This window comes from Pristiophorus japonicus, chromosome 5, assembly GCF_044704955.1.
Source record: "Pristiophorus japonicus isolate sPriJap1 chromosome 5, sPriJap1.hap1, whole genome shotgun sequence".
Lineage (NCBI taxonomy): Eukaryota > Metazoa > Chordata > Chondrichthyes > Pristiophoridae > Pristiophorus > Pristiophorus japonicus.
In genome coordinates this window covers 60340497-60355765 of record NC_091981.1, presented here as the reverse complement: position 1 = coordinate 60355765, position 15269 = coordinate 60340497, and the positions used below count along the sequence as shown (strand labels likewise).

Genomic DNA, 15269 nt, shown 5'->3' with positions numbered 1-15269 from the left:
TGACTGATCTGCCACTGCATTGGTGGAAACCTTGTCTATTCTTTTCTGTTCTGAGGGAGGTAATGAACCGAAAGCAAACCTCCTTGTAGATGTCATTTGTGTAATCTCTTCCTGATCCTCAAGGGTAATCGAGAAAACTCTCGAACAGGGGTGTCCAAGTTTTTGTCTTCACGGGATACACATGGAGTTTTAGGAGTTGCATACACACCTCAGCTACTGCTCCCCAAAGAGTTTGCTCTGCCTGACTTGACTGGAACTCCATCATGTATGCGGTTTCAGTTATTAGCCTGGGCCCAATGCACCCCAAGTCAAGCCTTGCCTGAAAATGAGGATGGAAATCCAACCACTGCTTTAGGCCTGAGAGGCCTAACAGCAATGTTAACGGCTTCTGGCTTTGGGGCCTTCTGATCGTTGCCCACAAAAAAAAATGCGAACTTACTTTTTAGGGTCCTTCATTGCCTTGCTGCCTGCCCCTTCTCAGATCTGTTAGTCGGGAATGGGGCTGAGCACAATATGTATTGCCAACTTCTTCAGGGCACCTTTGTTCAGGCACCCATAGAATTATTGAACCATACAGCACAGAAGGAGGCCATTCGACCCATCCTGACTCTGCCAGCTCTTTGAAAGAGCTGTCTAATTAGACCCCTACCCCTCCCTCCAATTCTTTCCCTACAGCCCTGCAGATTTCTCCTTTTCAAGTATATATCCGATTCTCTTTTGAAAGTTACTATTGAATCTGCTTCCACCACCCTATCAGGTAATGCATTCCAGATCATAACAACTTCCTGTGTAAAAAATATTCTCCTCATTTCCCATAAGAACATAAGAACATAAGAATTAGGAACAGGAGTAGGCCATCTAGCCCCTCGAGCCTGCTCCGCCATTCAACAAGATCATGGCTGATCTGGTCGTGGACTCAGCTGCACTTACCCGCCCACTCCCCGTAACCCTTAATTCCCTTATTGATTAAAAATCTATCTATCTGTGACTTGAATACATTCAATGAGCTAGCCTCAACTGTTTCTTTGGGCAGAGAATTCCACAGATTCACAACCCTCTGAGAGAAGAAATTCCTTCTCAACTCGGTTTTAAATTGGCTCCCCCGTATTTTGAGGTTGTGCCCCCTAGTTTTAGTCTCCCCGACCAGTGGAAACAACCTCTCTGCCTCTATCTTGTCTATCCCTTTCATTATTTTAAATGTTTCTGTAAGATGACCCCTCATCCTTCTGAACTCCAACGAGTAAAGACCCAGTCTACTCAATCTATCATCATAAGGTAACCCCCTCATCTCCAGAATCAGCCTTGTGAATCGTCTCTGTACCCCCTCCAAAGCCAGTATATCCTTCCTTAAGTAAGGTGACCAAAACTGCACGCAGTACTCCAGGTGCGGCCTCACCAATACCCTGTACAGTTGCGGCAAGACCTCCCTGCTTTTGTACTCCATCCCTCTCGCAATGAAGGCCAACATTCCATTCGCCTTCCTGATTACCTGCTGCACCTGCAAACTAACTTTTTGGGATTCATGCACAAGGACCCCCAGGTCCCTCTGCACCACAGCATGTTCCCCCTGGATATTTTGCCAATTACCTGTGTTCATCTGGCATACATGGAGCAAAGTGGAGGTGGGAGATGTCATTACGTCCCACTTGCCTCATTTCCAGGCTGGGCTAGGTGTCAGGCTTGGGGCTCAGTGGGTCAGAAGGTTGTGGGTACAATCCCCATTCCAGAGTCTTCAATACATAATCCAGGCTGGCACCTCAGTGCAGTTCTGAAAGAGTACTGTACCATTGGAGATACAGTTCATCAAAACAAGAAAAAAATGGCAAAACACTGCTTCATAACAACAGTACCCCCACTAAAAATAATCTTTGCAAAATAACTTGCAGTGTTAGACGTTTCTTTGGGTTGACATTGCAAGGGTGCTGAATGCAGAACAGCCCTACCCAGCACCCCCACCTACCCCCCACCCCCCTTCAACCCCCCCCCCCCCCCGCCCCCCGCTCTCTTTGTACATGCTCATGCTGTGTAAAGACAAGAATGACTGGCATTGTGAATCAGTGTCACATCCTAGACTGAGGTAGGAGGGTCAATCCTTGACTTTTGTCAAAGTCACCAATACTGCCAACTTGCCACAATGCAGAGCACCCACTAACGTAGTGAATTATTGTGCTCGCACTGTAGAAGTGTTCCAAATCTATCAAATAAAAATATCACCTGGAATACTTGGCTGTGGTTGTTGTTTTCAATTTGGGTTCTGTAAAATTGGAAGTCTATGTGAAGCAGTGCCAACAGTTTCCAGGTGTTGCAGCAAGAAAATTAAATCTTGGCAGTTAATCTGAATCAAACTGTAGGATGGTGTAGTTTTAATGGGGTGCAGCTAGTACAATATAGACCAAGTCCAAAATGTCAGTGCAAACTGCACTTAGCAGTGTTGAACAAACATAACACGGAGTCTGAAAATAAAAACATGACGAAAACAGGCTGAGTAACTACCTGGAGTCTCTCTAAACATCATACAGGAAGCAGCTTTTAGTGAGGGGTCTGTTCCATTTTATTTTGCTGTTAACCTGGTTGTGGCATCTCATTTGAACAGTACTGTGAGAGCTACCCTGTTTACTGAAACTTATCAACTCTGATAGAGAATCACCACAGCAAACACTCAGCTTTACTGTAAATTAATTTGCGCTATTAGCACAGACTGTACTCATTAGCTGCAGATTAGCGTCATGCTTACCTTCAGTATTCTCATACAGCAGGAATTCTGGGTCCCATCATCAGAATGATAAGTGCAGCTTAACAGACATCTTCAAAGTGTGGACACTTCACTAGCTAGGAGACATCTCCTTTATGCAATTCTCGTTAAGGTTTGGCTGGTTAGCATTCAGCGAGTTCCCTTTCAAAGAAACCAGTTCTCATCCAGACGGTGAGATCCTGCTACCCACAGACAGGCACCAGTGAGTCTCACTGTCTCACTCCACACAAAAAGGGTAGTGAAGATTTTTTTTGATCTTCTTCATCCAGTTGCTTACTGTAAAATGACTGATGCTAAAAGTAGCTCTGTCCCGAGGGGGAATTTAGAGATAGAGAGAGAGAGAGAGAGCGAGAGGGAAAAGCCTGGGTACAGCCTGAGATTCTGCGTCATCTGTTACACAAAGCGAGCAACTGGCAGCTGCTTCACAGTATAGCGAGCTTCAGCTTTCCACAGCTGTTTATTTAGACATTCCCGACTACTTAAATAGTTTCATAAATCACATATAGCCCGTCCCGCACACATTGTCGTACAGGACCTATAACCAGCATTGATCAGGAAAACAAAAATACTTGCGCACTTATCTCTCTGTGCAACATCCATGGAAACAACCAATAACCATCTATTATTGACCAGATCTCTGAGCTTCAACTGTATTGTTATTACAATGTCCAGTTGTAAATTATTCACTTGTCTTGGATGTTAATCTCTCATTATTTTGTACAGTAGGGTTATAAAAGGTCTCCTTGTTGCTGAAGTAAAATAAAGACACAGATAGAAATGACCTCAGACTGCCGTGCAACGTTAACAGATTATTTGCTATCTGTACAGACTGATATTATTTCACCAAAGATGCTGACTAAAGTTACTATGGAGGCCACACAGAAGATTCTTACAGATTTCATCAGCCAGATTGGAGGAGTTTGTGAATGCGTGTGATGCCTATTATCTATTTTCCTATTTAATCACTTTAGCTTTGATATGATTTATTCAGTATGGGGATAATGAAACCAATCATTTTGAAATGATTATTAGAAGCTAAAACACCAATATTTGAAATGAATAGCTGTGAACTTCTGAAATTGTGAACTTAAAGGTACAGGAGCCCCTTTCTATCTTTATGAAAGAGTTACACAGCATGAGTTTAGTGCAGATTACCATTTGTACCTCCTCGCAACAGCCACAAAAACATTTGTCAAGGCAAGAGTCAGATACACTCTAACTCTGTGCTCTTTCATTCAAAGCCTTTGAGTGAAAACAAGGGAATTTAAATAAATGTTTTACATTTGAAATTCGTGGAAAATGAGTTATGAATATAAATCAATTTATTTTTCTTTGCTAACAATCTATCTGTAAATAGAATATGTCAGGACCAATGGTTGATGTAAAATCCTACCAAGCTGTTGTGCACAGAGGTTATGACCAAGCTCATGGTCTACAGGGCTGTAGTAATACCCACCCTCCTGTATGGCTCAGAGATATGGACCATGTACATTAGACTCCTCAAGTCGCTGGAGAAATACCACCAACAATGTCTCCGTCCTCGACCAGGCCAACATCCCCAGCATTGAAGCACTGACCACACAGGATCAGCTCCGCTGGGCAGGCCACATTGTTCGCATGCCAGACTCCCAAAGCAAGCGCTCTACTCAGAACTCCTTCACGGCAAACAAGTCAAAGCTGGACAGAGGAAACATTACAAGGACACCCTCAAAGCCTCCCTGATAAAGTGCAACATCCCCACTGCCACCTGGGAGACCCTGGTCAAAGACTGCCCTAAGTGGAGGAAGTGCAGCCGGGAGGGCGCTGAGCACCTCAAATCTCATCGCCGAGAGCATGCAGAAATCAAGTGCAGGCAGCAGAAAGAGTATGCGGCAAACCAGTCCCACACTCCCCTTCCCTCAACGACTATCTGTCCCACCTGTGACAGGGATTGTGGTTCTCATATTGGACTGTTCAGCCACCTAAGGATTCATTTTTAGAGTGGAAGCAAGTCTTCCTCGATTCTGAGGGACAGGGGTTATAGGTCAGCATGCTCCTGATGGTTTATTTTCCATAAACCACAGGTTCCTGATGTGTTCTCGATGTGTATTTAGACATTTAAAACATAAAAGAGGTTGTCTCACCTGGAATGGGGAGCTGTAATCCAAACAAGCTAAACAGAACACCAGTGAGGCAGAAACATCTTTGGCACAGGTATAAGAATATCCTTCTCATCAGCAAACATTTCATTTCCAGGATCCCAGTTCCTGACATAACATTTTTGCTGATGTTGGCATTCAGTTCAACTGGCACTTGCAACCTGCTGATATTTCACTTGGTGTTAAACTATATGTTTATATAGCCCCTTTAACATACTAAAACGTCCCGACACACTTCACAGGAGCGTTATCAGATGAAATTTGATACAGAGATACATAAGGAGATATTAGGATAGCTGACCAAAACCTTGTTCAAAGAGGTAAGTTTTAAGGAGCATCTTAAAGGAGGAAAGAGAGAGGATAAAGAGGAGGAGAGGCCCGGGGAGGGAATTTCAGAATTTAGGACCAAGGCAACTGAAGGCACAGTCCTCAATGGTGGAGCGATGGAAACTGAGGTTGCTCAAGAGGCCAGATTTGGAGGAGTGCCGAGATCTTGGAGTGTTGTAGGGCTGGAGTAGGTTACAGAGATAGGGGGGAGCAAGGCCTTGGTGGGATTTGAAAACAAGCATGAGAATTTTAAAATCAAGGCATTGCCAGACAGGGAGCTAATGTAGGTCAGCGAGCTCAAGGGTGCTAGGTGAACAGGACTTAGTGCAAGCTAGGATATGGACAGCAGAATTTTGGATGAGCTCAGGTTTATGGAGGGTTCACAATAGCTGTGAGATGCTCCCTCTGAGACCTGGGGCATTATACTCAGCACTTAGCAGTTCTAGGGTGGATCTGAAATCTTGGGCAGGAAGATTGGGTTTGGGGGGGGGGGCACGGTTGTGTGGTGCTCCGAGGCCTTTCCTGCTTGGGAGTGTCCCTGCGTCCGTGCAAAGCCTTGACCAATTTTAAATTCCAGGTCCTATTTACATCCTGCCGGCCAGTTTCAGGTGGCCAGCTTCGGGCAGGTCAAAATTGAGCGGCCTGGAGCCTGCCCACTGCCACCAAGCTAAGTCTTGGGAGTGGGGTGAATGGGGCTGTTTCTTAAGTGGGACTGGGGTTAGGGGGGGTGAATGGTGGTGAAGGAGCCCAGAGAAGCAGTGGCCCAGTCTTCCCTTGTGAGGCCTGGAGGATAACACTTTGTTAACATTCTTCCCTGCCAGTAGCCCGTTAAAATCAAGGTCCTAATGATTTGCATGCATTCAGAGGCCCACGGCAGGCACCTCGGCCACCTATAAAGTGCACGTCTAAAAAGACGGCCGGCGAGAATCCCACCGGAACGGGGTAACAACTGCTCCCAAGCTATTTTAACTGAACTTCCGCTCCAATCCCATTGGGTGGAGTGGGTTAAAATTCCTCCTTTTATGTCTCATCTATGTTCTGTTGTGCATCATAATTAATCATTGTATCCAGCAATCTTGGGTGAATTATCCTCTGCAGAGCAAATGTTTATCAAACTGGGCAGGGAGGCCTACTACTATACTGACAGTGTAAGGTAACATCAGGTCATGTCTCATAGTTTATCTAGTAATTAAATAAAGATTCCCTCTTTGAATTAGTTTTTCCTAACATTACAGATCCTCATCAGGACCCCAATTTGGGTGACAGGTTTATAACAGCGCTGCCAGGATCCATTATACTGTAATTTCCTGTTATCAATCTTAGTTATATAGGTACACAAACCCACATATATACATGAAAAGTATCACTCAGTTTGTTACCAATGCATACAATTCTTCATTAAGAGACAGAAAGCAGATACATCTGCTACAAGTTGTGACATCATTTGGTGCTCCGATGATTAAGAGTAAGTTGAGCGATGGTTTGCTCAAACTATATCTGCTTTTATACTTCACTAATTTATTTTAGCAACCAGATGACAGCAAAACTATTTTCCTCTAACTGTCTAAACATTCTAAGTTCACATAAACTTTAATAGATCATCTCTTCAAAACAAAGAGACGCACTGTGAACAACAAAAAGTAAGGAGCACGCTTCAGTTTAGTTACATTAAACAGATATGGTGCTAATCTGAGTGAAGTTGCAGACAGACAGCTGAGTTATTCCTGGCAGTGACCCTGGTAACCAGCCTCTGCTCCAATAGATAACACGTAACAGATGATTTAACTCTTCAATGCAGTTCTCAATGTGCTGCCAAAATCATTAAATCTTTATACCTGTCTGACAAGCAACATCCCAGAGAGTGGAATACCTGTGCCAAGTTTAACTTCAAAATAGATCTTCTTGTCAAGGGGAAGAAAGATTTGCATTTATATTGTGTCTTTCAGAACTTCAGGATGAGGCAAAGGACTTCACAGCCAATGAAGTACTTTTGAAGTGTTGTAATGTAGGAAACGCAGCAGCCAATTTGCACACAGCAAGCTCCCACAAACAGGTTGAGGGATAAATGTTGGCCAGGAGAACATCCCTGCTCTTCTTCGAATATTGCAATGGGATCTTTTATGTCCACCTGAGAGAGCAAACGGGGCCTTGGTTTAATATTTCATCTGAAAGACAGCACCTCCAACAGTGCAGCACTCCCATCAGTACTGCATGGAAGTGCCAGCCTTGATTATGTGCTCAAGTATCTGGAGTGGGATTTGAAACCATGGCCTTCTGACTCAGAGGCAAGAGTGCTACCACTGAGTCAAGGTTAGCACTGTGTGTAAGGATGCATTATCTACCCGAAACAGCTTTGGTAACTATCCTTTTAGCTAAAACAAAAAAGAATTCCTTCCCACTGTTTTGTGACGAGGAGGAAATATATTCTGCATTTCTGCCGTGCCATGTGACGCCATTTTGTCTCAGACTACACAGAACGTTCCAGCACCCATGATGTGGGCATCACCAACTAAAGTTAGCGAAACAATGCATTGAGATGCTGAGATCGGCAGTGTGAGGTTGTGACTATTCATGCATACTTCTGAACTAATCTATGTTTTGTACACGGTTGCCAGCTCTGGTTGTATTCCTCGAGTTTTCATCACATGACCTTTCATCTCCAAACGCCCCGCCCCACTCAAACAGCCTTTCGTTCCCATCTCCAATATTGTTATAGTGAATAAACAAAAATGTTCAAATAAAACAAGAAAAAAACACACATTTTCTTTTTAAATTCCCATATTTTCTCCTGGGTTGCTCGCAGCAGTGTCCTGGAGATTGATTTTTGATTGCTGGAGACTGCTGGACAGTCCTGAGGGTTGTCGGCCCGAGTTTCATATAAATATTACTGGACATCCTGGGACTGCCTACAGAACGTAGCTCACAGTCTTTACGCTGCAGGGGACAATTCACAGTTGCGTCAGTGAGAACAGAGTGTGGAGTACAAATTTAATAAAGCAAGGCACCACTGAAATTGAAATGGAACAGTTTGTAAAAACGATGCACTCACCAGAAATTTATATTCAACAGGTATTCAGACGATCTATTATTTTGCACCTCTTTTCCTTGTTTACCATTCTTGCCTGCCAGTTGGCAACTCGGGTTTTCAGTTGCTTGCTGATGAATGTGAAGACATGTGAAGACAATTATGTGAAGACATGAATTGACTGAGATCATTGGTGCATGTGCAGTGGGTGATGGTTGCTTGCAGGACTGCTTAGTGTCAGTGGGGGTGGGTGGGGTTGAGGGGCGGGGGATGTGATAGTTACTTGGATCCAGTTTGATCTATTAGGGCATCCCTAGCATCCTGAGTAGCAATATAAGTGGCTGGTCTGGTGTCGAGCGCTCCATCTTCATCTTCCTCCTCTTCCTCCTGCTCATTCTCTTCGTCCTCTCCAATGGAATCTTCATTAGATGAGGAATGTTAAGCGGGTTGTTCCTCTTGCACCTCTAGACCACGCTTATTCTGGAGGCCCTCGCTGGCAAGTACTGAAGCGTGCCTCCAAATCTGCCCAGGCACCTTAAGCATATCTTCAGCATGCCAATGGCTTGCTTGATGACATATCTGTTGGTCATATGGCTGCTGTTGTTTCGCTCCTGGTATTAATTGATCCGATTCCTCAGAGGTGTCATCCACCAGGCTTGATGCCGAACAACCACCCCTTAAGGTGGATCCAGGTATGAACAAGTCGGGGATGTTGGATTGCCGCAGTATGAAAGCATCATTGCAGCTCCTTGGGAATCTGGCACAGACCAACATTAACCTTTCCTTGTGATTGCACACCAGCTGAACATTGATGGAATGAAATCCCTTGCGATTGATGAATGCTCCTGGTTAAGCTGGGGGTGCTCAGATTGCCACGTGTGTGTAATTGCTGGCACCCTGCAGAGCCATCCAGAGGCGCGAATCCGAGTGCCCGCTCATTCTGCCTATTGCCATCACAGGGAACGTTTACATATTTCCCAGCCCTGGTAAACAATCCTTCAGTCATCTGCCGTATGCACTTATGTGCAGTGGACTGCAAGATTCTCGATATGTCTCTGGCAGCACCCTGGTAGGAACCAGAGGCAAAAATACTGAGGGCGGTGGTAACTTTCAGCAGGTAGCAGGTCTTCTTCTAAGAGGCTGCAAATATTTGCAACCACCTGACGTGACAATCTCAGCCTTCAGAAGTCTCATTTAAATATTATAATTAACAACATCTCCAGAGCAGGTCACTTGATCAAGCCCAAACCCGCAGCAGTTAAACAGGAAGTAGGCACGCTCGTGGCAAGTTGGTGTTGGGTTTCTCTTTTTCAACAATTTAACCCCTCCCCGATGCTGTCCCGCCAGTCCTGGGGGTTAAAACTCCCCTCTAAGTTTGGGTTTTAAAAGGAGGCCGAAAGGCTGAATGGCCGATGATTCTATGACTGAAGGAGGTGTGGAGTTTTGTGGTTTAGGGAAGAATCAGTTGGTGTAATGAGTCTTGGTTTCAACACAGTGAGGATGTAGGAAGGAGGAAATGTGTGTAGAACAGATTATTTTCAGCTTCAAAGAAACAAGAGAGATACGATCAGCCACAGTAGTATTGATAAGATAGCAAGAGACAACAGAGGCTGTGATGGAGGGAGAGAGGCTGGAGGAGAGGCGGTCATCTATCAGATGACAAGTATATGTATATATGAATATGCATATGATGAGGATGCTGTGAAGAAAATGAGCAACTCAACATTTGCAACACAAAGTGGCACTTGTTAGGGGGCAGGGAGTGACAGCACACACATAATAGGAACAGGTTGAAGTGCTTTTCCAAGACTGCGAGGTCTTCAGAGTGACAGTCATTAGTATTAATGGAAAGCCAAAGTACTGATGAGACAAACTTTTATATAAGAAAATTCTTTAATGAATTTTCACATTCTCCTGTTATAGAAAATTGGTGCAGGAGTAGGCCATTCGGCCCTTCGAGCCTGCACAGTTATGAATCAGCTGATCTAATCACTGACCTCTGAACTCAGTTACCAACCACAGATATATCCATTCCTCACTGTGGGACAGCTCTGCCAACTTTGACACAAGTCCCCAGATGTTAGTGAGGAGGACTTTGCAGGGTCTACTGGGCTGGTCCAACACCGAGGGCGATGGCAGGTGGTTCGTCCAGTTTTATTCTTATCATACTTTTTTGTAGCGGTTTGATACAGCAGAGTGGCAGTTAAGAGTCAACCACATTGCTGTGGGTCTGGGGTCCCAGACCGGGTAAGGACGACAAATTTCCTTCCCGAAAGGACATTAGTGAACCAGTTGGGTTTTTATTACAATCCTATAGCTTCATAGTCACCATTACTGATGCTAGCTTTTATTCCAGATTCATTTAATTAACTGAATTCAAATGATCTCACATCTCCAGATCATTAGTCCAGGCTTCTGGATTAACAGTAACATAACCACTATGTTACTGTACCCGGCACTATGTTAAAGGTGCTATATAAATGCAAGTTATAGTTGTTGGCAATTCTACTCTTTCAATGAATGGGACTGCTGCAGGCTATGGGCGGAAATTCTCTCAATATTTTTGGGAGATCAGGAATTCCTGCCCACAGCCTGCAGAATGTCCGGTACAAAAGCAGTGTGATGTAAGAGCCAGGAGTGACAGTGACGGCAAGGGAAGACGAATGTCAGTGTCTGCTGGGGGGGGTAGGGAGTCAAGAGGGAGGAATGTGACAGCACAAACTGAGGTCGAGGGCATGCATGAATTGAGGAATATAGGAACAGGAGTAGGCCATTCAGCCCCTCAAGCCCATTCCGCCATTCAATTAGATCATGAGTGATGTGTATCTAAACTACATCTATCAGCTTTGATTCCATAACCCTTAATACCTTGACTATCAATCTCACTTTTGAAATTTTCAATTGACCTAGCCTCAACAGCATTTTGCGGATAAAGTTCCAGATTTCCACTACCTTTTGTGTGAAAAAGTACTTCCTGACATCACCCCTGAACCGCTTGGCTCTAATTTTAAGGTTCTGTCCCTTGTTCTGGATTCTTCCACCAGAGGAAATAGTTCTCTCTGTCTACACTATCAAATCTTTTAATCATTTTAAACAAGTGTGAGCTCAATAGGGAGGGGCAGAGGTAGATGACTGCCAGTATGAACTGGGGGTGAGAGGGGGGAAAGCGTGCCTGTGTTACAATGATAATGGTACAAACAATTTTAAAGCAATCTAACAATCAGATTTAGCAATACCGAATGCCGATGCACATCCACAAATACTTGCAATCGTTCCACAAAAATTATGTTTATGTCACTGTCCTCCCGTGGACAACTGATAGAGTGTTGGTATAACTGTAGCTCAAGTTATGACAAACCTGAGCCTCAGTGCACTTTTGGTGTAACTACGTGTCATGGACCTATATTCAGGGCTGTTTTTCAGACCTATCTCTGTAACCTCCTCCAGCCCTGCAACACTTCGAGATCTCTGCGTTCCTCCAATTCTGTCCTCTTGCACAACCCTGATTTTAACCGCTCCACCATTGGAAGCTTTCAGCTGCCACGGCCCTAAGCTCTCAAATTCCCACCCTAAACCTCTCTGTCATTCTACCACTCTCTCCTCCATTAAGGCGCCCTTTAAGACCTATCTCTTTGACCAAGCTTTTGGTCACCTGTCCTAATATCTCCTTATGCGGCTTGGTGTCAAATTTTGTTTGATAACTCTCCTGTGAAGCGCCTTGAGTCTTTTTACTAAGTTAAAAGCGCTATATAAATGCCAATTGTTGTTGTTTTTGAGTTGTTGGCTTTTTGTGGGAGTGTGTGGGTGTCAGGTTTCGCTAGTTTTCCAAGTTGCCGTGTAATCCCCAACATATCCGGGGTAATTTTAACCAAATTCGCCAGGCAGGAAACCCATTGAATTGGGTGGAATGCTGGTTTTCCATCCTTGAATTCAATTGAGAGCAAAATCGAGTGGGATGTAACACTCGACTGCTGCACCTGATCCAATCAGTTTTCCAACGGGGATGTTAGGTTAATATTGCCCCCGAGTAAGTTTATGATCTCAGCTGTGCCATTGCAGGCAATAGCTGACGGAAGCTATGCATATCGCCAAAGGGAAGGATGGAGGGAAGGGTAAAATCAGAGACGGAGGCACCTTGGACCAACCCCTCAGAAACCTTTCAAAGAGGGGTATTGTGGGATGAGGAGACCAAAATGGAAGAAGGAAAGGGAGAAATAATAAATACTTTACCAAATAAAAACAGTTTTGATCTGCATACTGACCGATTTTTAAAATGTCAATGTAGGAGATACACAGACATGCTCCAGAGCAGTGTGCAGTAAACACACATAACTAAGAAGCTTGTTCATTTGCTAAGTGTTCTCTGTTTGTCTTTTCAGTGAGCCCAGAAGTGTCATTTATGGCATCAGATAATAGCAGCCGCAGCTGAAACTGTATCCGCCTTCATCAAGTTGCAGGAGCACCTTTTCCAAGAAAGTGTCAGCTATTCCTTAACAATGGTGAAGAAAACCAATTATGATATCTTTGCTAGGGTTCCTCCACCTCACTGGCACAGTTATTGATTAGTACAGCACTCAATCTCCTAACTACTGCGATGCTCATTATTAACCAACAGTCTGAAAAGTAACACCATCCACTGCAGAGAGACTGGAGGAGGCATAAGCAACATACGGCATATAATAAGTCCATCATTATTGGACAAGCACACACATTAAACAATTTTATAATTTAATTATGTTTTATTTCATAATATTCTTCTTGTCCTGTGTCCTTTTTCACTCTAAAATTCTCCCCTCATCCCTCGTCACATGGAGGTGGCCATTGATGTCAGGGGTTCAATCCCATTGATGGCAGCAGTCTACTTTATACCTCACTGAACCAGGAGCTCTTCATGTACGAGCTCAGAACAGTACATATTAATGAGTAATTTAACCATGGGAGCCATCATGTGCCAAGCCCAGCTCTGTCCTGCTCTGACATCCCACAGATGCCAGCGTGAGTCAGGAGTGGGAACTGGGTTGGTTTTCCATTCCCTAGCCCAAGCACACTGGGTGCAATTGTGATGCCCACATGGCCACTTTGATTAACCCTGCTTGAGCACACATTGGAATCTGGAGCCTTCTGCTCTGAATGGCTCAATGTTACATCCTGCAGGGTGTTTATCCACTGAGCCATTGGCATCCATCACTTTCCATGGTCTCCATCTGTGCCTCAGTTTAGTATTGCCGCACCATGGTACATTTTGAAGGTGTTATGAAGATAACTGTATGGCAAAGATGCCTCCTTGAGACTTCCTGTTATACCATGCTGACTTATAATCGACAAAATGGCCCTGAGTTCCACATAAATTCTCTTAATCTCTGCTGTAACCACAGTGGGAGATCGGCAAAACCACAGCCAAACGGCCATTTTACCTGTTTCATCAGGGGTTCCACCTACCTCTCACCAAAGTTACAACTGGAAATTGAGTCAATGTCCTCCCTACCCAAAAAATTTCTGATGCGAAGCAGTGCTGTTTATATGTACATGCGATCGTGCACACACGCATACACGCGCACACACATACACACACATGTACACGCATACATACATTGAGTCAATATCCTGGAATTCCCTACTGGACACCATTGTGGGACCACCATCGCCACAAGGAGTGCAGTGATGCAAGCAAAGTGCCCACCAACCACATTCTCAGGGCCACGAGGGATTGGCAATAAATGTGATCTTGCCAGTATCACCCATATCCCAGAGCAAATCATGGTTAAAAAAACACAAACATATTTGTGCATGCACACATATGCAGGCGTGCGCACACACACATATGATACATATAGATGCATGCACACACAGACGCACATACATGCACATAAACTCCTTCACAATACCCGCTATAGTATAGGTGAAGGTTCGCAACCTCCCAAATAAAATTGAAATTAGAATGTTGGGATCAATACATACTGCTTAGTCACATTGCAATAAACAAATAAATGGCTCAAATAATTGTTAGTAAAATTCTGATAAGTGTATCAAACAGGCCAGGGGCACAGCATCATGGATTATATTCTCGTACAATGCTTCTTTTCAAATATAAGCATCTAATCTCCTAGCCCATATTACAGAAACAATCTTTATATCTCTCATATGAAGGCAGGATTAAGGAAACATACCAAACCTCAGAACAATCTTCTATTCATCAAATGGAGTAAAAACTCCTACCCTGTTGTCGCACTGTTTATGTTTTGTTGCCAAGCCACTATCGCAATCGCAAAGGGTTAACCATAGGTCCGAGAGGGTGCACTCTGATATTGACAAAATAACAACTGATGCAAAATAGCTTAGAAACCAAAGTTTATTTTTTTCTTTCTAGTTTATCATCAATATTTCTGCTAACATATCAAAGGCTCTTAAACATGAATAAAAAGCAAATGAACTGAGAGATATCACTGGATAGCTGACCAATACAAGATATCTGTACTACATTACCCAAAGTGTCAATCCATGTCTTCACGAACACGTCTGCACTTGAGCTTGGCACAACGGTCTGCAGCTGCCCTGGTAGCCGAGATTCTTGAGTTATTTATAGTGCTAAAATTATCCATTCATCGTCATTTCCTCCTCACAATTTCAGCAGATCAAAGATAACTGAGACTTCTGCTTTTGAGTTGCTTTAGAACGTGAAGACTGTGAAAATGAAAGCAAAACGCTAATACTCTCATCAGGTGGCCACCAAACTGCTTCAGTAAAAGGGACTGGAATTAAAGAGTCAATTTTTCACACTTTTTTGCTCTTGCAGAACAGACCACCATACACAGGGGGGTAAACCTGACTTTGTGTGATCGTGTAAAACTGGCTGGTAGCAAATGGTCCCTCTTATTTTTTGTGGGTCTGCACAGCCCCTTTAACGGGCTGCATGGTCCATTCAAACTTCCGTGCATGTGTGTTTTTTCCATTCAAAAGCCAGTGACTGGCCTGTGCGGGACCTCCAGACCGCTACGCGGCCACACAGCTGCCAGCGCAGCGCTCGGTC

The 15269-nt window shown here is 44.1% G+C and overlaps 1 protein-coding gene across 4 annotated transcripts in view; it reads right to left on the bottom strand.

Moving 5' to 3' along the window:
- The window catches only part of ripor2 (RHO family interacting cell polarization regulator 2), a 104119-nt gene extending 89338 nt beyond the window's left edge, over positions 1-14781 (bottom strand). For 3 of the 4 annotated variants that reach the window (XM_070880676.1, XM_070880673.1, XM_070880675.1), the window contains exon 1: positions 14726-14781. The gene's annotated coding sequence lies outside the window, so the exon portion shown is untranslated. Of the gene's footprint in view, positions 1-2734; positions 2878-14725 lie in introns of those variants that run through there. The other variant, XM_070880674.1, reaches the window with a different exon arrangement.
- Positions 14782-15269: the final 488 nt, after the last annotated feature.